This window comes from Equus przewalskii, chromosome 7 (assembly GCF_037783145.1).
Source record: "Equus przewalskii isolate Varuska chromosome 7, EquPr2, whole genome shotgun sequence".
In the NCBI taxonomy this organism is placed as follows: Eukaryota; Metazoa; Chordata; class Mammalia; order Perissodactyla; family Equidae; genus Equus; species Equus przewalskii.
This window is the reverse complement of record NC_091837.1, coordinates 32,094,304-32,118,776: the sequence shown is the minus strand read 5'-3', so window position 1 is coordinate 32,118,776 and position 24,473 is coordinate 32,094,304. Positions and strand designations below refer to the sequence as shown.

Here is a 24,473-nt window from a genome sequence, read left to right as displayed (position 1 = left end):
AATATCAGTGCAACCCTGGCTCCATCCTCCACATCCCTGGATATGCGACCAGGCTACTGTGGAGTCTGCTGAATGGTAGTGTGCAAGAATTCAAAGATTCCTCTCTTGTTGGAGGGTTCAGTAACTCTCATCATGCAAATATAGCACTAAAATCCCGTGCACAGCACAAAACCCTTAGCACACCCATGATAATGTTACTCTTTTTTCCCACATTCCCCACAGGAAGACTCATAAGTCACACAGCGAAGGAACTTTAGTTGACTATTTCTGACATTGTAGTGAAATGGTAGCTGGAGCTCTGTCCTAGTAATTCTGATCCACAGGAACATCCCTTCATGTCATAGTCGTAGTCGATGTATATGGAAGCATCTTTCAACTGTAAAATATGAAAAACACTGTTAATAAATGTACTGCATGGACAAATTATGATAATGTGTCATGAACAAGGTTATGATCACAACTCTTTAAGCCTGAGGTCCAGAGAAATTATCTGATAAATAAACTGAGACCCTGCAACTGCAATTACATAGGTTTGCTTATTTAGTCTCCATAACAACACTACTGTTTATGGTTAGCAAATGACATAAACTGGCTCAGAAAGCTTCACGGGTAAGACAAAATGACATGGCTATAAGATGACAGAGCTGGAATTTTAACTCAGCTCTGCCTGTCTCCAAATCTCATATAATTACATGTGCTCATGTAGAGAGTTTTACCTAGACCCAGACCCAGGTTTTAGCTGACATGTCACCTCTCAGGTCAACGGCCAGAGATCTCTCTCTTCCCACAACCCTTCTTCTTTCAGCTGTTCACAAAGTTACTCCTCATGCCCAGGTCCTCTCACAGGGGAACCTCCAATATATTGACCAACCTCCCCAGACATCAGCCCCCACTTTCCCTCAGTTTCACTGACCCCATTTAACCCACACTTACTCATCTCAACAGACATGTATCAAAACAAACACATCTCATGCCACCCAACTTTTCACCACATCTTCTGAAGAAGGTACAATCCCAGATCACTCCAGCTATCTCCCTTTCCCGTGGCTGCATCTGTCACAGCAAAAGATTAGGATGCTGACAGGTCTAATCAGTGTCCCACATCTCCCAATGTCTTTTTATAAATATATCCTATTATATCATGATAATTCAATCATTCTTCCATGATTCATGAATGTTCAGGCCTCCCCCATGCATCAGTCTCACAAATTCTCACCTTTCCCTTCATTTTCTACAGATCGGATCATCTCCTGCTACACAGATGAATTAGATAATTTGAAAATATATTTCAGTTCACTGCCATGAAATGCATAAAGACTCCTACCACTAGTGACCCCTCACCTGTTAAAGTTCATCTCTATCCCTGGCTAAGCCAGTTCCTGCAAATATATTCCTTTCTTTCCTGCTCTCTCAAAGACTATTACTACTTATAAACCAAATCTCCTTCACCAACAACCTCGCCACCATGTTCCCATCCCTCCCCTTAAACTCATTCAATCTCTTCATTCTTGAAACAAAAGCCTCCTCAGAACCAATTTCTCTCTGGCTGATGGCCAGGTCTCTCTTTTTTTTATTTTTTTTTATTGAGTTATTGATAGGTTACAATCTTGTGAAATTTCAGTTGTACATTAATGTTTGTCAGTCGTGTTGTAGGTGCACCACTTCACCCTTTGTGCCCACCCCCCACCCCACCTTTCCCCTGGTATCCACTAAACTGTTCTTAGTCCACATGTTTAAATTCCTCATATGAGTGGAGTCATACACAGATTATCCTTCTCTCGCTGGCTTATTTCACTTAACATAATTCTCTCAAGGTTCATCCATGTTATTGCAAATGAAATGATTTTGTTCTGTTCTGCAGCTGAGTAGTATTCCATTGTATATGTACCACATCTTCTTTATCCATTCGTCTGTTGCTGGACACTTAGGTTGGTTCCACGTCTTGGCTATTGTAAACAGTGCTGCAATAAACATTGGGGTGCACAGGACTTTTGGGATTGCTGACTTCAAGCTCTTTGGATAAATACCCAGTAGTGGGATGGCTGGATCGTATGGTAGTTCTATTTTTAATTTTTTGAGGAATCTTCATACTGTTTTCCATAGTGGCTGCACCAGTTTGCATTCCCACCAGCAGTGTATGAGGGTTTCTTTTTCTCCACGACCTCTCCAACATTTGTTGCCATTATTTTTAGATATTTTTGTCATTCTAACGGGTGTAAGGTGATATCTTAGTGTAGTTTTGATTTGCATTTCCCTGACGATCAGCGATGATGAGCATCTTTTCATGTGCCTATTGGCCATCAGTATATCTTCTTTGGAGAAATGTCTGTGTATGTCTCCTGCCCATTTTTTGATTGGGTTGTTTGATGTTTTGTTGTTGAGTTGCGAGAGTTCTTTATGTATTGTGGATATTAAGCCTTTGTCAGATATATGACTTGCAAATATTTTTTCCCAGTTAGTAGGTTGTTTTTTTGTTTCAATCCTGTTTTCATTTGCCTTGAAGGAGCTCTTTAATCTGATGAAGTCCCATTTGTTTATTCTTTCTATTGTTTCCCTTCTCTGAGAAGGCATGGTGTCCAAAAAGATCCTTTTAATACTGATGTCAAAGAGTGTACTGCCTACGTTTTCTTCCAGAAGCCTTATGGTTTCAGGTCTCACCTTTAGGTCTTTGATCCATTTTGAGTTTATTTTGGTGAATGGTGAAAAAGAATGGTCAATTTTCATTCTTTTACATGTGGCTTTCCAGTTTTCCCAGCACCATTTGTTGAAAAGACTTTCTTTTCTCCATTGTATGCCCTCAGCTCCTTTGTCAAAGATAAGCTGTCCATAGATGTGTGGTTTTATTTCTGGGCTTTCAATTCTGTTCCATTGATCTGTGCACCTTTTTTTGTACCAATACCATGCTGTTTTGATTACTGTAGCTTTGTAGTATGTTTTGAAGTCAGGCATTGTGAAGCCTCCAGGTTTGTTCTTTTTTCTCAGGATTGCTTTAGCAATTCAGGGTCTTTTGTTGCCCCATATGAATTTTAGGATTCTTTGTTCTAATTCTGTAAAGAATGTCATTGGGATTCTGATTGGGATGGCGTTGAATCTGTAGATTGCTTTAGGTAGAACAGACATTTTAACTATGTTTATTCTTCCAATCCATGTACATGGAATGTCTTTCCATCTCCTTATGTCGTCATCCAATTCTCTCAGAAAGGCCTTGTAATTTTCATTATATGGGTCCTTCACTTCCTTAGTTAAATTTACCCCAAGGTATTTTATTCTTTTTCTTGCGATTGTGAATGGTATTGTATTCTTGAGTTCTTTTTCTGTTGGTTCAGTACTGGAGTATAGAAATGCTACTGATTTATGCAAATTGATTTTATACCCTGCAACTTTGCTGTAGTTCTTGAATACTTCTAACAGTTTTCCAATGGATTCTTTGGGGTTTTCTATATATAAGATCATGTCGTCTGCAAACAGCGAGAGTTTCACTTCTTCCTTCCCTATTTGGATTCCTTTTATTCCTTTTTCTTGCCTGATTGCTCTGGCCAGGACCTCCAGTACTATGTTAAATAAGAGTGGTGGTAGAGGGCATCCTTGTCTCGTTCCTGTTTTCAGGGGGACGGGGTTCAGGTTTTGCCCATTGAGTATGATGTTGGCTATGGGTTTGTCGTATATGGCCTTTATTATGTTGAGGTAGTTTCCTTCTATGCCCATTTTGTTCAAAGTTTTTATCATAAATGGCTGTTGGATCTTGTCAAATGCCTTCTCTGCATCTATTGAGATGATCATGTGGTTTTTATTCCTCAGTTTGTTGATGTGGTCTATCACGTTGATTGATTTGCGGATGTTGAACCATCCCTGTGTCCCTGGTATAAATCCCACCTGATCATGATGGATGATCTTTTGATGAATTGCTGAATTCTGGTTGCCAAAATTTTGTTTAGAATTTTTGCATCTATGTTCATCAGTTATATTGGCCTGTAGTTCTCTTTCTTTGTGGTGTCCTCGTCAGGTTTTGGTATCAGCGTGATGTTGGCCTCATAGAATGTGTTAGGAAGTGTTCCATCTTCCCTAATTTTTTGGAATAGCTTGAAAAGGATAGGTATTAAATCCTCTCTGAAAGTTTGGTAGAATTCCCCAGGAAAGCCATCTGGTCCTGGGGTTTTATTCTTTGGGATGCTTTTGATTGCTGTTTCAATCTCTTTCCTTGTGATTGGTCTGTTCAAATTGTCTGCCTCTTCTTGAGTGAGCTTTGGGAGATTGTAGGAGTCCAAGAATTTATCCATTTCCTCTAGGTTATCCATTCTGTTGGCATATAGTTTTTTGTAGTATTCTCTTATAATCTGTTGTATTTCTGCAGAGTCTGTTGTTATTTCTCCTCGCTCATTTCTGATTTTGTTTATTTGAGTTTTCTCCCTTTTTTTCTTTCTAAGTCTGGCTAGTGGTTTGTCAATTTTATTTATCTGCTCAAAAAACCAGCTCTTTGTCTCATTGATCCTTTCTACTGTCTTTTTCATTTCAATAGTATTTATTTCTGTTCTGATTTTTATTATTTCTCTCCTTCTGCTGACTTTGGGCTTCATTTGTTCTTTTTTCTGTAGTTCAGTTAGGTGTGCTTTAAGGTTGCTTATTTGGGATTTTTCTTGTTTGTTAAGATGTGCCTGTATTGCGATGAATTTTCCTCTTAATACAGCTTTTGCTCTATCCCATATGAGTTGGTATGGCATGCTATCATTTTCATTTGTTTCCAGGTATTTTTTTATTTCTTCCTTAATTTCTTAAATGATCCATTGCTTGTTCAGTAGTGTGTTGTTTAGTCTCCACATCTTTGTGCCTTTCTCAGCTTTTTTCTTGTAATTAATTTCTAGCCTTATAGCACTATGATCTGAGAAGATGCTTGTTATTATTTCAATTTTTTTAAATTTGTAAAGGCTTGCCTTGTTTCCCAACATATGGTCTATCCTAGAGAATGTTCCATGTGCACTTGAGAAGAATGTGTATTCAACTCTTTCAGGGTGGAGTGATCTATATATGTCTATTAAGTCCAATTGTTTTAGTTTTTCATTTAGCTCCACTATTTCCTTGTTGATTTTCTGTCTGGATGGTCTGTCCATTGATGTGAGTGGGGTGATGAGGTCCCCTAGTATTATTGTGTTGTTTTTAACATCTTCCTTTAGGTCTGTTAATAGTTGCTTTATGAATCTTGGTGCTCCTGTGTTGGGTGCATAGATATTTATAAGCGTTATTTCTTCTTGAGGAAGTGTCCCTTTGATCATTATATATTGTCCCTCTGTGTCTCTCTTTACCTGTCTTACTTTGAAATCCACTTGGTCTGATATGAGAATTGCAACACCTGCCTTTTTTTCCTTGCTATTTGCTTGAAGTATTGTCCTCTACCCCTTCACCCTGAGTCTGTGTTTGTCCTGGAGGCAACAAATTGTTGGATCGTGTTCTTTAATCCATTTTGCCACTCTGTGTCTTTTTATTGGAGAGTTCAATCCGTTCACATTGAGAGCGATTATTGATGCATGTGGATTTAATGCTGTCAATCTGTCGCTCATTATCTTGTTTTCCTGCATTTCTTTTCCTGTGTGCTTTAGACTACCCATTTAATACTGCAATTTCTTATGCTGGGTTTCTTAGATTTTTCCTTATTTATGATTTGTGACTCTGTTCTGTACTTTGTTTTAGTGTCTACCTTGAAGTTTGTATTTAGAATCTCGTGTATAATATAGTCTATTCTCTGGTGGTCTCTTACCTACTTGACCAATACTGATTTAGACACTTTGCTCTTCCCCTCCTAAATAATTATTTTCATTTTTTATTCCAACTCGTCTTATTAATTTGTAGTTAGAGTGCTAAGATCGTCCTTGTTTTGGTAGTTTCCTTACCTTTACCCTAATGCTATAATTGAATATTTGCTATCCTGTTCTAATTCTATCCATCAGTCTCCCTAGGCTGTGGATTGTGTCCCCTTTCTCCATTTTTTCTTTTTTCAAGTATGAGAACCTTCTTGAGGATTTCTTGTAATGGAGGGCTTTTAGTTACAAATTCCCTTAACTTTTGTTTGTCTGGAAAAGATTTAATTTCTCCCTCATATCTGAAGGAAATTCTTGCTGGATAGAGTATTCTTGGCTGAAGATTTTTATCCTTTAAAGCTTTGAACATATCACTCCATTCTCTCCTAGCTTGTAGGGTTTCTGTAGAGAAATCCGCTGACAGTCTAATAGGGGCTCCTTTATAGGTTATTCTCTTTTATTTTCTTACTTCCCTGAGTATTCTCTCCTTATCATTCCTATTTGCCAACTTTACTACTATGTGCCTTGCAGTAGGTCTTTTACATTGACAAATCTAGGAGATCTAAAACCCTCCTCTACACACATTTCTCCGTTGATCCCTAGATTTGGGAAGTTCTCTTCAATAATTTCATTAAGCACACTTTCTGCTCCATTTTCCTTTTCCATATTCTCGGGAATTCCTATGATCCGTATGTTATTACTCCTCATTGAATCCATTATCTCTCGGAGATTTTCCTCATTTTTTTTAATTCTTAGCTCTCTTTCTTCCTCTGTCTGGCGCCATTCAGCCTGTCCATCTTCAATTATGCTAATTTGCTCCTCTATGTTGTCTACACGGGCATTCAGGGAATCCGTATTCTGTTTTATCTGGTCCATTGTGTTTTTCATCTCAAGGAATTCTGTTTGATTCTTCTTTATGATTTCAATCTCTTTTGTGAAGTAACTCCAGAACTCGGCTTGTTTCTCTATCTTTCTCTCTACCTCATTGAGTTTTTTGATTATAGCTGCTCTGAAGTCATTATCACTTAGTTTACCTAATTCCAAGTCCTCAGGACTTAATTCTGTGTTTTTATTGTTTTCCTTCTGGTCTGGGGCTTTTATAAATTGCTGGATGGTAGAGGAGCGGTTTTTTCGCATGGTGGTAGAATTCGGTTGCAGTTACAGCCTGTCGCCACTAGATGGGGGTCGAGAGCGGCGTGTTAGCTCTCCGCCTTTGGGGCAAGATGGCTGCGCCCACTGGCTTTGTTAGGAGGGAGGGGCTGTTACTCACACGCGCTGGCCTGGGTTCAGATCAGTTCTGTTCTCTGGTCTCCCAAGGCCCTTGATTTATGGGGTCCCCGCAGATGGAAGCTTTCCCCCCGTCAGCGGGTCTCCACTGAATCAGCGGCAGGAGTCCTGGATGATCCCCCGGTCGCGTGGCCCCTCCCCCGCTCCTTCCCGACCCGCGCCGCAGCGATCGCAGACTCTAGGGGAGGGAGCGATGTTCTCTCCTACTGTTCCAGCGCCTCCGAAGGTGTAAAGCTAGGTTTATGATCTCCGCCTTCTTGGTATTGTAGGTCTCTAACGAGCTGGCATTATGTTTATTCTCTGAAATTCAGTTCTTCCAATCTTTTGTTGTATTTTGGACGGGAGAGAATCCTGGGTCAGCTCACCCCGCCATTTTGCTCCCCCCCCCTTTTAATTTATTTTATTTAATTGCAGTAACATTGGTTTATAACATTATATAAATTCCAGGTGTACATCATAATATATTTCAAATTCTGTGTAGATTACATCATGTTCACCACCCAAAGACTAATTACAATCCCTCCCCACACACATGTGCCTAATCACCCCTTTCGCCCTCCTCCCTCTCCCCTTTCCCTGTGGTAACCACTAATCCAATACCTGTTACTATGTGTTTGTCATTGTTTTTATCTCCTACATATGAGTGAGATCATATGGCATTTAACTTTCTCCCTCTGACTTACTTCACTTAGCATATTACCCTCAAGGTCCATCCATGTAGTCACAAATGGCTGGATTTCATCGTTTCTTATGGCTGAGTAGTATTCCATAGTGAACATATACCAACCACATCTTCTTTATCCATTCATCCCTTGATGGGCACCTAGGTTGCTTCCAACTCTTAACTATTGTGAATAATGCTGCAGTGAACATAGGGGTGGTGTGCATCTTTATGCATCGGTGTTTTCAAGTTCTTTAGATAAATACTAAGCAGTGGAACAGCTGGATCATACGGTAGACCTATTCTTAATCTTCTGAGGAAACTCCATACATTTTCCATAATGGCTACACAAGTTTGCATGCCTGCTAGCAGTGTATGAGGGTTCCTTTCTCTCCACATCCCCTCCAACACTTACTGTTTCCCCTCTTGTTAATTATGGCCATTCTGATGGGAGTGAGGTGATATCTCATTGTAGTTTTGATTAGTATTTCCCTGATAGTTAATGATGCTGAACATCTTTTCATGTGCCTGTGGGCCATCTGTATATCTTCTTTGGAGAAATGTCTGTTCAGATCATTTTGCCCATTTTTTAATTGGGTTGTTAGTTTTGTTGTTGTTGAGATGTATGAGTTCCTTGCATATTTTGGATGTTAACCCCTTATCTGATAAACGGTTTGCAAATACCTTCTCCCAATTGTTAGGCTGTCTTTTCACTTTGTTGATGGTTTCCTTTGCTGTGTAGAAGCTTTTAAGTTTAATGTAGTCCTATTTATTTTTTTCTATTGTTTCCCTTGCCCAGCTAGACGTGGTATTTGAAAAAATGCTGCTAAGACTAACGTCAAAGAGTGTACTGCCTATGTTTTCTTCTGGAAGTTTCATGGTTTCACATCTTACATTCAAGTCTTTAATCCATTGTGAGTTAATTTTTGTGCATGGTGAAAGACAATGGTCTACCTCAATTAGTTGTCCATAGATGTCTGGGTTTATTTCTGGGCCCACGATTCTGTGTGTCTCTTTCTGTTCCACTGCCATACTGTTTTAGTTACTACAGCTTTGTAGTATATTTTGAAATCAGGGAGTGTGATACCTCTAGCTTTGTTCTTTTCTCTTAGAATTCCTTTGGCTATTCGGGGTCTTTTGTTGTTCCACATAAATTTTAGGATTCTTTGTTCTATTTCTGTGAAAAATGTTGTTGGAACTTTGATAGGGATTGCATTAAATTTGCAGATTGCTCTAAAGTATGGGCATTTTAACTTACGTTAATTCTTCCAATCCAAGAGCATGGAATATCTTTCCATTTCTTTGTGTCTTCTTTCATTTCTTTCAACAATGTTTATAGTTTTCAGTGTACAGATCTTTCACCTCTTTGGTTAAGCTTACTCCTAGGTATTTTATTCTTTTTATTGCCTTTGTAAATGGGATTGTATTCTTAATTTTTCTTTCTGCTACTTCGTTGGTGTACAGAAATGCAACTGACTTTTCTATGTTGATTTTTGAACCCTAAAACTTGACTCTATTTCTTATTTCTAAAACTTTTTTAGTGGACTCTTCAGGGTTTTCTCTATATAAAATCATGTTGTCTGCAGGTAGTGACAGTTTCACTTCTTCCTTTTCCATTTGGATCCCTTTTATTTCTTTTTCTTACCTGATTGCTCTGGCTAGGACTTCTAATACTATGTTAAATAAGAGTGGTGACAGTGGGCGTCCTTGTCTGGCTCCTGTTCTTAAAGGGACAGCTTTCAGTTGTTCTCCATTGAGAATATTAGCTGTGGGTTTGTCATATACGGCCTTGATTATGTTGAGGTATTTTCCTTTTATACCGTTATTATTTAGAATTTTTATCATAAATGGATGCTATATCTTGTCACATCCTTTCTCTGCATCTATTGAGACAACCCTGTGATTTTTATTCTTCATTTTGTTAGTGTGGTGTATCATGTTGATTGATTTGCAGATGTTGAACCATCCCTGGAATAAATCCCACTTGATCATGGTGTATGATCTTTTTAATGTATTGTCATATTCAATTTGCTAGTATCTTGTTGAGGATTTTTGCACCAATATTCATCAGTGATATTGGCCTGTAATTTTCTTTTTTTGTGTTGTCCTTATCTGGTTTTGGTATCAGGGTAATGTTGGCTTCATAGAATGACTTAGGAAGCTTCCCCTCCTCAATTTTTTGAAAGTTTGAGAATGATATGTCTTAAGACTTCTTTGAATGTTTGGTAGAATTCACCAGGGAAGCCGTCTGGTCCTGGACGTTTTTTGGGAGATTTTTGATTACTGTTTCAATCTCCTTACTGGTGATTGGTCTATTCAAATTCTCCATTTCTTCTTGATTCAGTTTTGGAAAGTTCTGTGATTCTAAGAATATATCCATTTCTTTTAGATTATCCAATTTGTGGGCGTATAGTTTTTCATAGCATTCTCTTATAATCTTTTGTATTTCTAAGGTGTATGCTGTAATTTCTTTCATTTCTTATTTTACTTATTTGAGCCTTCTCTCCTTTTTTCTTGGTGAGTCTAGCTAAAGGTTTGTCAATTTTGTTTATCTTCTCAAAGAACCAGATCTTGGTTTCGTTGATTTCTTCTATTGCTTTCTTAGTCTCTATTTCATTTATTTCTGCCCTGATTTTTATTATTTCCTTCTTTCTGCTGATTTGGGGCTTTGTTTCATTTTCTTTTTCCAGTTCCTTTAGGTGTATGGTTAGATTGTTTGTTTGAGATTTTTCTTGTTTGTTGAGGTAGCCCTGAATTGCTACACACTTCCCTCTTAGAACCTCTTTTGCTGTATCTCATAGATTTTGGCATGTTGCATTTTCATTTGTCTCCAGGTATGTTTTTATTTCTCCTTCAATTTCTTCATTGACCCAGTCGTTCAGTAGCATTTTGTTTAATCTCCACATATTTTTGGCTTTTCTGATTTTCTTCCTGTAGTTGATTTCTAGTTTCATATCATTGTGGTCAGAGAAGAGTATGGTATTATTTTGGTCTTCTTAAATTTACTGAGACTTGTTTTGTGGCCTAATATGTGACCAATCCTGCAGAATGTTCCATGAGCATTTGAAAAGAATGTGTATTCTACACTTTTTGGACGCAATGTTCTATATATATCAACCAAGTCCATCTGGTCTAGTGTGTCATTTAAGACCAATGTTTCCTTATTGATCTTCTGTTTGGATGATCCATTGGTATAAGTGGAGTGTTAAATTGCCCCACTACTATTGTGTTGCCATCTATTTCTCCTTTTCTGTTTGTTAATAATTGCTTTATATATTTAGGCGCTCCTATGTTGGATGCATAGATATTTACAAGTGTTATATCCTATTGTTGGATTGTTCCCTTTATCATTATGTAGTGCTCTTCTTTGTCTCTTGTTACAGTGTTTGTTTTAAAGTCTATTTTGTGGGCCAGCCCCATGACTGAGTGGTTGAGTTTATGTGCTCTGCTTCAGTGGCCCAGGGTTTCACCAGTTCAGATCCTGGGCGTGGACATGGCACTGCTCATCAGGCCACATTGAGGCAGCAGCCCACATGCCACAACTGGAAGGACCCATAACTAAAATGTGAAGCTGTGTACTGGGGGGATTTGCGGAGAAGGGGTAGGGGAAAAAAAAAAAGAAGAAGATTGGCAACAGTTGTTAGCTCAGCTGCCAATCTTAAAAGAAACAGTCTATTTTGTCTGATATAAGTATTGCTACCTTGGCTTTCCTTTCTTTGCCATTTGCATGGAATATCTTTTCCCATCCCTTCACTTTCAGTTTCTGAGTGTCTTTAGGTCTGAAGTGTGTCTCTTGTATGCAGTATATACATGAGTCTTGTTTTTTGATCCCATCTGGCCAGGTCTTTCTTCCCCTTAACAATGAAACTGAAAGAGAAGTACACACTTAATTACAATCTCCTCACCCCAGTCACCCTGATTTACTATAAATTATCTCCATATTAATAATAATATCTAAATGAATAAATCTTTTTCAGCTCTACTGAGGTATAATGACAAAACTGTATGTATTTAATGTGTACAATGTGATGGTTTGATATGTATACATTGTGAAGTGATTACCACAGTCAAGCTAATTAACATTCATTACCTCACAGATTAACCATTTTTTTGGTAAATCTACTCTTAGCAAATCTAAAGAACATAATACCGTGTTATTAACTATAACCACCATGCTGTACATTACCCAGAAATTATTCATCTTATAGCTAAAACTTTGTACCCAATGACCAACTTCTTACATTTCACAGAACTCCCAGGTCCTGGCAACCTCCATTCTCCTATCAGCTTTTGTGAGTTCTAATTTTTAAGATTCTATACATAATAAAGGCATACAATTTTTGTCTTTCTATGTCTGGCTTACTTTATTTAGCATGATGGCCTCCAGGTTCATTCATGTTGTCAAGATGGAAGGATTTTCTTCTTTTTTATGCCTGCATAATATTCCATGTTAGACAGACACAAAGATAGACTGATCATATTTTTTTATCCATTCATCCATCAACAAGCATGTAGGCTGTCACTGTATTTTGGCTACTGTGAATAACACTGCAATAAACATGAGAGTGCAGATATCTCCTAGATAAAAACTGCATTTACTTAGGATATATAACCAGTAGTAGGATTCCTGGAGCACATGGTAGATTTATTTTTAATTTTTTGAAGAGCCTCCATACTGTTTTTCTTAATGGCAGCACCAATTTACACTTCTACCAACAGTGCACAGGCTTCCCTTTCTGTATATTCTTGCCAACACTTGTTATCTCGTCTTTTCAATTATAGCCATTCTAAAAGTTGTGAGTTGATAGCTCATTGTGGTTTTGATTTGCATTTCTCTGAGGATTAATGATGCTGAGCATAAACATGTTGACCACTTATATGTCTTCTTTGGGAAAATGTCTATTCATGTCCTTTGCCCATTTTTCAAATGGGCTGTTTTGCTATTGAGTTGTATGAGATCCTTATGTATTTTATTTCTAATACTTTATCTGATATATGATTTGCAATATATTCTTCCATTCCTTAGGTTGCCTTTACATTTTGTTGATAGTTTCCTTTGCTGTGCACAAGCTTTTTAGTTTGATGGATCCCACTTATTTATTTTTTCCTTTGTTGTCTGTCTTTTTGGGGTCATATCCAAATTATCATTGACAAAACCAATATTAAGGAGCTTTTGGTGTCATATCCAAAAATATCTTTGCCAAGACCAACATCAAGGAGCTTTTTCCTATGTTTTTGTCCAAGAGTTTTACAGTTTCAGGTCTTATGTTTAAGTTTTCAATCCATTTTGAGTTAATTTTTGTACATCATGTATGGTAAACATTCAATTTCATTCTTTTGCATGTGGCTATCCAGTTTTCAGAAAAACAGTTATTGAAGAGACTTTTTCACATTGTGTAGTTTTGGCACTCTTGGGAAAGATTAGTTGACCATATATGTTTGAGTTTAGTTATGGGCTCTCTATTCTGTTCCAGTGGTTTATATCTCAGTTTTTATGCCAGTATCATACTGTTTTGATTACTCTACCTTTATGGTATAGTTTGAAATCAGGATGTGTGATGCCCTCTTTCTCACCATTACTTTGGTTATTTGGGGTCTTTTGCAATTCCGTGCAAATTTTAGGATTTTGATTACCGATTCAACCTCCTTACTCACTATTGGTCTTTCCAGATTTTCTGTTTCTTCATCATTCAGTCTTGGTATGTTGCATGTCTCTAGGAATATAACCATTTCTTCTACATTATCCAATTTGTTGGCATATAATTATTCATAGTAGTTGCTTATGTTCCTTTTTATTTCTGTGGTATAAGTTGTAATGTCTCCTCTTTCATTTATAATATTATTTATCTGAGCCCTCCTTCTTTCTTTATGGGTTAATGTGCCTAAAGCTTTGTCAATTTTGTTTATCTTCGTAAAAACCTAACTCTTAGTTTTGCTGATCTTCCTATTTCTAGTCTAGTCGATTGAGTGCAATCTCTATCAAAATCCAATGGCATTTTTCACATAGACAAAAAACAATTCTAAAATTTGTAGGGAACCACAAAACACCCCAAATAGCCAAAGGAATTCTGAGAAAGAACAAATCTGGAAGTGTAACACTCCCTGATTTCAAACTGTTTTACAAAGCTATTGTAATCAACACAGTATGGTTCTGGCACAAAAAAAGACACAGAGCCCAACGAAACAAAACAGAGAGCCCAGAAATATACCTCTGCATGTAAGTTCAACTAATATTTGAGAAGGCAGTCAAGAACACTTAATAGGGAAAGGGTAGTCTCATCAACAAATGATCCTGGGAAAACCGGATAAGTACTGTTAATTTTTGAGGGACATTTACACTGTTTCCCATAGTGGCTGTAGTAATTTACATTCCCACTAACAGTACACAAGGATTTCTTTTCCTCTACATCCTTGCCCACATTGGTTACTGCTCATGTTTTAGACTATAGCCGTTCTAACAGATGTGAGGTTCATTGTGGTTTTGACTTACATTTCCCTGACAATTTATGATGTTGAGCATCTTTTCATGTACCTGTTGGACATTTGTATATGTTCTTTGGAAAATGTCTATTCAGAGTCTTCATCCATTTTTAGTCAGATTATTTTTTTGCTTTTAAGTTGTATGAGTTATTTATATACTTTGGTAATCACCTCTTATCAGAAGACGGTTTGCAAATATTTTCTCCCATTCTCTATGCTGCCTTTTCATTCTTTTATTTGCTTTGCTGTGTGGAAGGTTTTTTGATTGCTGTAGTCCTACTTGTTTATTTTTGCTTTTGGTGCCTATCGTTGTGGCATTTGTGGTACAAGACCAATGTTGAGGAGCTTTCCCCTGTGTTTTCTTTGAGAAATCTTATTGTCTCAAGTCATACATTTAAGTCTTTTAATCCATTTCAAGTTATTTTTTGTGAGTGCTGTAAGATAGGGGTCCAGTTTTGTTCTTTTGCATATGATTATCCAATTTTCCCAACAGCATTTATTGAAGATATTATCCCTTCTTGATAGAGTGCTCTTGGCTCCTTGTGAAGGATTAGTTTACTGTACATGTGTGGGTTTATTTCTGGGCTCTCCTTTCTGTTCCATGGTCTATGTCTCTCTTTTTATGCAAGCACCATACTGTTTTACCATGGCTTTGTAAGGTAGTTTGAAATCAGAAAGAGTGATGCCTCCAAATTTGTTGTTCTTTCTCAGAACTGCTTTGGCTGTTTGGGGTCTTTGGTGGTTCCATACCAAACTTACGATTGTTTTCTTCCCTGTATCTGTAAAAAATTCAATTGGATTTTGACAGAGATTACATTGCATCTATAGTAGTACAGACATTTTAACAATATTAACTCTTCCAATCCATTCACACAGAATATCTTTCCATTTGTTTGTGTCTTCTTCAATTTCTTTCACTGAAGTCTTGCAGTTTTCATTGTATAAATCTTTCAGTTCCTTGGCTAAATTTATTCTTAAGTTTTTTTTTTCTTTGATGCTATTCTGAGTGGGGAAAGGATAATCTCTTCGACAAATGGTGGTGGGAAAATTGGATAACCACATGCAGAAAAGTGAAATTGGACCCTATCTTACAGCAGTCACAAAAATTACCTTGAAACAGACCAAAGACTTTAACCTAAGACCTGATACCATAAAACTCCTAGAAGAAAACAGGGAAGAGGCTCCTTGACACAGGTCTTGGCAATGATTTTTTGGATATGACACCAAAAGTACAACCTACAATTGAGCTAAAAACCTTCTGCATAGCAAAAGAAACAATCAACGAAATGTAAAGGCGACCTATAAAATGGGAGAAAATATGTGTAAACCATATATTGAATAAGGGGTTAATATACAAAATATATACGGAACTCATACAACTTTACAGCCAAAAAAAATGAAATTAAAATACATGAAGAGAAATTGGATATACATTTTTCCAAAGAAGACATCTAAATGGCCAAGAGGTACATGAAAAAATGCTCAACGTCACTAATCATCAGGGAACTGCAAATCAAAATTACAATGAGGTATCACTTCACACTTGTTAGAATGGCTGATCAAGAAGACAAGACATAAGTGTTGGTAAGGATGTGGAGAAAAGGGAAAGCTTGTGTACTGCTGGTTGGTTCAGTCACAATGGAAAACAGTATGGAAGTTCCTCAAAAAATTAAAAATAGAACTACCATATGCCCCAGTAACTTATCCAAAGGAAATAAAAACAGAATATTGAAAAGATATCTGCACTCACATGGTTATTGCAGCATTACTCACAACAGCCAAGACATGGAAACCACCTGAGTGCCTATCAATGGATGAAATTGGGGGGTGGGGTGTATAAGAATACTACCCAGCCAGAAGAAAGATGGAAATTCTGCCAGTTGCAACAACATGGATGGACCTTGAGGGCATTATGCTTAGTGAGATAAGCCAGACAGAGAAAGACAAATACTGTATGATATCACTTACAAGAGGAATCTATAAAAGCCAAACTCATAGACAGAGAGAATAGAATGGTGGTTACCAGGGGTTAGGGGGTGGGGGAATTGGGGAAATATTATTAAAGGGTACCAATTTGATGAGTGTGTTCTGGAGAGCTAATGCACAGCACAATGATTACAGACAATACTGTATTATATACTTCAAAATAACTAGGAAACTAGGTCTTAAATGTTCTTGCCACGAAAATAAAATTCTATGATGCCATAGATGTGTTAGCCAAAGCTATGGTGGTAACCATACTGCAATACATAAACAGATCAAATCAACACATTACATACCTTAAAAATTTAAAAGTAGAACTGCCATGTAATTCAGCAATCCCATTCTGGGTATATATCCAAAGGAAATGAAATCAGGATCTTAAAGAGATACCTGCATTCGTAGCTCATTGCAGCATTATTTACAATAGTTAAGACACGGAAACAAACCAAGTGTCCATTGACTGAAGAATAAATATAGAACATGGGGTATATAATAAAATGAAATATTCTTCAGGCATAATAAAGAAGGAAATGCTGCCATCTGTAAGAAAAAGGATGGACTTTGAGGGCATTATGCTAAGTGAAATAAGTAAGACAAAGAGAGATACTGTATAATCTCACTTATACGTGGAATATAAAAGAGCCAAACTCATAGAAACAGAGAGCAGAACGGTTGTTGCCAGGGGCTGGGGTGGGGGTGGGGGAGTAGAGATAATGAAGAGATGTTGGTCAAAGGATACAAACTTGCAGTTATAAGATGAATAAATTCTAGGGGATCTAACATTACAGCTTGGTGACTATAGTTAACAATACTGTACTAAATGCTCAAAAGTTGCTAAGAAAGTAGATCTGAAATGTTCTCACAACAAAAAAATAGTAATTACGTGAGGGGACAGAGGAGTGAATGAACCTTATTGTGGTAATCATTTAACATTTATGTAGATTAAGTCATCATTTTGTACACCTTACACTTACACACTGTTATATGTCAATTGTATCTCAATAAAGCTGGAGGAGGAAAAAACTCCCAGATAGTGACAGCAGAGCATGAAACCAAGCCTGGGCATTTCTGAGCAAAGGACCTGTGTGACAGCACAGGCGTCACACTCATGAAGCTGGCCCCGGTTTTACCTGCAAAACACATCTACAATCTGAACATTTGTCACCATCTCCATGGTTAACAACCTGGCCTGAGCTCCCGCCAGGTTCCTACGGCAGTCTCCTAACTGGCCCCCGCTCCTGCCTTCACCCCTCAGTCCACTTGTAGCACAGCAGCCAGAGTCAGTCAGATGTCGTCCCTCTTCTTACAACCCTCCACGGGCTCCTCATTTCTCCCAGAGTAAAAGCCAAAGTCCTTATGATGGCTGACAAGTGTGTCTACATGCTTCAGGACTCTCTCCCTTGCTCACTTCACTCCAAGCACACAGAATTCCCGAGGATCCTCAAAGCAGGCAGCCATGGCCCTTCTGTGTGACATTTTACCTTGCTCTTCCTCTGCCTGGAGTCTCTTTTGCCACTGTGCACACTATGTGTGCTCTCCTCACATCTTCTCAGCCTTATTAATCCACCGTATGTATTGAGCACAGACTCTGTGCCAGACACCACTCCAGGCACAGATGGTTGGATCCAGTCTCTTTGATCACTACTGAGGTGGAGCTTCTCTTCATAAATGTATTGTCTATTTTACAGCTATTTTCTGGAAAAATGAATAGATACACAAATATGGGAGAGCAGGACTCTCTCAGGCATAACCCCACATAACTGACCTGGATACTCAGCCATCAGGGAGGTGGAGCATAACTCCCCCTCCTTAAATGTGGGCTGCACATGGTGACGTCCCTCCAAAAAGCACAAACGGAATGGACTACGGGAAGAGTAACCTACATGGAGGAACCTGACAAATCCTAGATCAGCCAGGCCATCAAGGTTAACAGCAACAATCAGGAGTCACCTCTGAGCACGTGGCCCTGAGATGGAGTGTGAACTACATTTCCCCTCTGTGGCCTTCCTCTCCAAAACATGCAACTCCAAGCTCATCATGAAGGAAACGTCAGGTAAAGCCCAAGCGGAGAACGCTGTCTGAAATCCCTGACAGGTACTCTTGAAACTGTCAAGGCCATTAAAATGAGGAAGGTCTCAGAAACTCTAACCACCAAGAGCATCTAAGGATATGATGTGGTGTCCTGAATGAGATCTTAGAGGAGAGAAAGATGAAACTAAGAAAATCTGGGGGAAAAAAGACTACAGTTAAAAATCACATATCAGCATCAGCTCACTGTCACAATGCACCACAATGCTGTGAGACGGCAGCAAGACAGGAAACCGCAGGTGACTGGGAAACCCTGGGCCATCTTGCCAATCTTCCATAAAGTGAAACTATTTTAAAGTAAAAATGTATTAAACAACACACATTTTTTTTAAACATTTTTAAATTGTCTTACTAGTAATTATTATCAATTTCCCCCTGAAACCTAGTTCAATTGTTTTGTTTTTTAAAAACAGGATTTATGGCACAAAGAAGTAAATAACCCAGAATAATACATAATTTCCATAAGCGCCTGTTTTACATATTTTATGTTAAATTAATAATGCATATATGCATAATTATCTACATGTTCTATTATTTGGAGTTTGTTTTGTTTTACTGGCATGGCTGTGCCCAGATTCACTGTCTCAAAATCTCATCACCAGAAACTAAGGCAGGATTCAGACTTTAGTGAGCCTATTTCACTTCACGCCTGAACAGATTCAAAACAGCAGTTTTTATAAAAACATAAAATGACTTGAGCCAGCCCTGATGGCCTAGAGGTTAAAGTTCGGCACTCACCGCATCGGCGGCCCAGGTTCGCTTCCTGCTCATGGAACCACACCACCTGTCTGTCAGCTGCCAGGCTGTGGTGGTGGCTCACACAGAACTAGAGGGACCTATGACTAGAATACACAACTATGTACTGGGGCTTTGGGGAGAAAAAAAAAAGCCAAAGATTAGCAACGGCTGTTAGCTCAGGGTGAATCTTTCCCTCCAAAAAAACCCATAAAATGACTAATGGTTCACTGGCTCACTTATTCCAAGAATGTCTGTTCTTACTCTTGTTTCCATGCTTACATTTCAGCATTAATAGCACAAACCAAGTATGTGTAAGTCAAATATTCAGATTAGAATGAGAACAGAATTTGTGACCATGAAGATTTAATGTTTCATCATGACGTTTTCTAATCATGATGTTTAAAAAAAATTAAAACTCACTGGTTCCCAGGTGATAGCAGAAAGTGACAAAATCAGAGAACCAAAAATGGCATATCTTGCAAGTGATTTTAAATGTTGCTATATTTTGTGCTGGAAATAAGTTACCTCTTAGATGATGACACAGAATTACTCTAAGCTCAAATCCTGGAATGCTTCCCCATTTAGTTAAACTTACACATTATTATAATGTCTATATAACTAACAATGTAGGTAAACATAAAAGGTGATCTGTCCCTAAGTGTTTCAGACAATTCAAAAAAACATATGTAGTGCTCCTAAGAAATCATTAAATCTGAAATTCAGCTGAGAATATAAAAAGTAAATACTTTTCTGTGCTTTTTGATTGTACAAGAGAAGCAGCCCATCATGAACAAATACGTCAGAGGACAGGTATGTGCTCGCGTGAAGAATGCCGCCATCACCTCAGAGGAGAGACGTTGATTGTATTGAAATGAAAGAAAAAAATGGATCTGATGTCCCTTAGATAATTATTAGTAAACTGGAAAAAGGTAATTGTTGACATAAAAACGCTCACGGTCACAGATATTATCCAGGTGCAACTATGGTAAGAGGTAGAAGCCATTACTCCTCCACCGAACATGATTCTGCCAAACCTGGCCTTGTACAGCTCATACTCGTCACAGACAAAACTTCTGCTCCCATGAATTAAACTATGATATCCTTTAAAATACTGTACAAAGGACAAACACGTTTTGTGAATACCATGATCAGATGGGATATTCTCATGTCTGTTCTAAAAAGTACTTTAACACAAAAACACTCAATAGCCATCAAGATAAGACCCAATCAGCCACTGTCCATGCAAATGAATGCACTTAGCAAGTACTAATATATGTGTGCACAGATATATAAGAAACAATATTAGTACAATAACAAAAAGTCAAATATCATGCATTAATATTTAATATAAAATCATATGAGGCAACACACCATGCTTAAATCAGAAGCATCTTGGAGCAAATAGATTACAGACTTTTTATGCAGTTATTAGGATGGGAGGATATTGTCAACCAAGTGGAAATTGTTAAGAAAACTCTCAAGGAGAAATCCTGACTATATGTAATGACGCATGCTTATTAGAAGGCCTCTCCCCTTGCTTACAATCAACATGAAAATCAGTGTGCCTAGTATTGTTAAAAATAATAAATCCAGGCCACTACCAAATTTTTTATGAGAATGTGATAAGAAAATATTGTGCATCAGTTTTATAGGATCCAAACACAAGGGTGATTTTTAAAATACCAACCACTGCATGCTGCTTAAGACCATTCAAGATGAAATATGTTAGAATTTAAAGCTTCAGAATATTAAAGAGACAAGAGAGTGGCTGCTTTTTGTAAATCAGATACATTCACTGCAAATAAATTTTCTCCTATTAAAATGAAAAATCTGTAGGCATTTAGTTTAATTTGGTATATCTCCATTCAAAAGGTGAAATTAAAATATCTATAATCTTTTGATAATTATAAGCCTTTTTCTCAAGATTGATATTTTCATCCATAGATTTTGCATTGCACATCTCTTCACTTTTTGTTGTTTATTTTCTACATCAGATAGTATATTCCTACATCTTGTTAAGACTTTTCATTCCTCTAACATATTTCAAAGGTACTTTCTCACATGTTGATTTTCCTCCAACCAGAGACTCAGGGACCCAGCTACCTTCAATCTGTGGATTTGCCATTATCAATATGTGGCTTCAACTCTGGATATGATCCTTGGGTTTATTCCACTCAGTTGTAAAGGGGAAATATGTGGCACATCATGGGACATGTTTCCATGGCCTGAGCCCATACATGGTGAGTATCACACCCACCCCATTTCCTTGCTGAGGACCACACTGCATGGCCACATACTGAACAGCAGAGAGGCTAGGAAAGGGGATCTTACTGTGGTGCTAGGGGGAAAGGAGAGAATTGGTGAATAAGACCTCTCTTGTTTTTGAAATATGTGCACAAATGCTATTTTTAGAAAGAACCACCAATTTTCTTGTTTGCACATATTTTATTCAATAAAAAATAGGACTCAAATCTGATTGCACAAATTAATCCCGCAGAACAAATTTATAAAAGAGAACAAAGATGTCACTCAACTTGAAAAGCTGATCCACAGTGACTGTCAAAGGGCAGCTATTTTCTAAAGTATAAGAAAGAATACTATTAACAGCTGTAGTAATAAGCGTGGGTTGATGTGAACGCCATCGCCCAGTTGGGATCAAACATCCTCGTGTGTCCAGGATGGGGGATGTCACCGTTACTCCGCATGCAGAGAGGCTAGCCAGGGAGCTCACTCCTCCACGTGCTCTGAGCACCATGTACTATCCTGCAGTCTCTATGTCATCAGTATGTGGACACACAGGTTATATTCTCCAGTTTCAGATAAATTAATCCTTACAAACTGGCAGAAAAACATTCCTGAGAAAACAACTAATCAGGTTAATTCCAAGATATGATATGGAGCAAAGATCAACTTAAGGATTGAAAAGAAACCCAAACAAAACCCAAACCAAACCTGATGGAGATGAGCGAAACCTAGGAGAATTCATCAGCAGACAACTTGCTATAAAACACTGTGTGAGACGAACTTCTTCAGGCTGAGGTGAAATGACAGAGCAGCCTGCAACTTCGGGAACAGAGAAAGGGCAACAGAAACGGTCATCTCTGGATAAAAGTGAGGGCCTATTTCTCTCCTCTTAAATTATTTAATATACGTATGACTTTGAATGAAAAAAGTACACCAGAGTCTCAGGGGGTGGCGTTCAAATCATATAAAGGTGACACGCGTGACATCTCTAACAGAGTGGAAGGTAGAAGAATCTATGTGGTTACAGGGCTTCGACATTTTGTCTACCTGGTAAAACGCTAAGTCTAATTAAACTGTGGAACAATTCATACACATAGTGTTATTCCTAGGACAACTAAAAATCCTTACAAACCCATTCAAGAAAAACTGGACAACCTCAATAGGCCTATGTGCGGAAATTTGAATAAGGCAGCACAAACATTCATCACACACGGGTTTTGTGATAAGTTGTTGGTTACCTTCCCAGGAGTGGCCTGTTGGGTCATATGTTAAGTATGTCCCACCCCAGGTCCTCACAAGTCCTCTGCACATGTGCCCTTTCCTCCAGAATGTTCGCATGAGCCCATTCTTCCCTCGCACGTTCCAAAGCTGCATCCTAGCAACAGGCCACACGATGCGCACTGTGCCACTGGCCCAGCTGGCAGCTGAAGGAGAACCTCGGAGCCCAGCTCTCCACTGAAGGACAGACCTCCCCCAAGTGCTCTATGTGCTGTTCCCTGGGCAGTCTGTGCACCTCACCCCTGCCCCAGGCACCGGGGGGCCAGCACGTGCCAGGAGGGTACGGCCACCTCCAGCCTGTTCACTACGCCCACTGACTTCCCTTGGTCGGCTGGGGTCACCCAGCTGTCCCTGACCCTGGGTCTACTCCCAGGCCATCCCATAGGTGTCCAGTGACCTTGCACCCATGCTTTCTCATAGCATCTCTGAAAGGACACTCCATGATCCTGCAGACCCTGCCTCCTTTCCAGGGTCCTGACCTCCATCTGCAGGCCTGGCCATCAGAGGAAGGTGGTACTGTCTGCTCATGCCTCCATGACGTCCTGCAGCCCAGCATCTGCTGAGGGCAAGGCCTCACTCTGTGGTCCAGGAGCAGGGAGTCACCCCGATGCCGCTCACAACACCCAGGTATGCCCAAGCGGCTGCACAGAAAAGACTGTGTTGAGGGCCTTGGAGAGAGTGGGAAAAAGATGGCAAAACAAGATGACCAGGCAGTTACAGAGAGGCACGGCCATCAGGAAAGGGGCCTTGATGGCAGTGAGGGTGCATAGCCCACTTGTGGGTCCCTGGGGGCCCAGGGAGGCCTCTGTTCCTTTGTGCCCAGGCCCAGGTCTCTGCACAGAAATGTCCACACCACAAGCTCAGAAGACAGATCCAACCAGAAATCCCTGACCTCTTGTATGAGCTCTGGCCCCAAACGAAATGCCATCACGAGTTCATATTGCTCCACCCACGGGTTCCTGCCAGTGCAGAGGAGGAGGGATCTGGTCACATCCCACACCTGGCTGCCCCAGAGCTCCTCAAGAAAAGTGAGCGAGGAGGGTCCTGGTCTCCCTCTGCAGCCTCAGAGCTTTCCCAGAGAAAGACCCAGCGTGGAAAGGATGCAGAGGCAACAACAGGGCAGACACAAACCCAGAGGAACGGCTCACCCACACCTGACAGTTGCAGGTCCTGAAAATGCAAGGTTCGTCTGGGGCCACACAGGTGAGGGAACCCTCCGAGGCTGCCACCACCCCTAGTTGGGTTTTTGAGTCACTGCTGAAGACCTAGACTTGGAGAAGGAAGCAGCGCTCCAGCACACCAACAGTGCATTGCAAGGTGAGACCAAGGTCACCTGGGACTGCGGTGCCATGCAGCCGTCCTGTGCTGTCTCCCTGCCTGCTGCAGGGACTGCTCCTCCATCAGCCCGTCGCTCCAGCCCCCAGCATGACCCACAGCTGGAGAAACGCAGGAAGACCTAGGACTCCCTGGGCCCTGTGGCTGTCCCAGTCTCTGCTAGAGCGGCCACCTCTGCATCCTCTACCTCGGAGGAGGCACAGCTCACCAGGCCCCTCTTCTCACTCACTGCCTCAGCCCTGTGCACCTTGCTGACCCCTGCTGCCTCCCCAGGATGAGGCAGGGCTGACCTGTCTGCTAGGCCTGCGAACCCCTCCACCCCTGCTCCCTCCCTCACACCAGGCATGGAGTGTGCAATCAGAAGCCCAACTTCTGACTGGCCTGCCCCTGCAGCTGCTGCAGAGTCCCCTTCCCCTTTCATGCTGAAGCCCATGTGGGGGCCCCCTCTGAATGGGGGAAGGAGGCCATGTGCAACCCAAGGCCTCAGTCACAGCAGATGCCAGTTCTGCCTCCCCTGCAGCTCCCAGCATTTCCAGAATGGAGTCCCCCACACCCACGTGCATAGACTCTCCTGTCTTCACCTCACAGAC

At 39.7% G+C, this 24,473-nt stretch overlaps 1 long non-coding RNA gene across 1 annotated transcript; it reads right to left on the bottom strand.

Annotated features, from left to right (window-relative positions):
• Nucleotides 1-242: 242 nt before the first annotated feature.
• On the bottom strand, nt 243-22,608 carry LOC139084790 (uncharacterized). The gene is made up of 3 exons (XR_011542528.1): nt 22,509-22,608; nt 11,438-11,604; nt 243-376 (listed from the first exon to the last, which is right to left on the bottom strand). It is a non-coding gene; the product is annotated as an uncharacterized lncRNA (long non-coding RNA).
• Between the last annotated feature and the right edge of the window lie 1,865 nt (nt 22,609-24,473).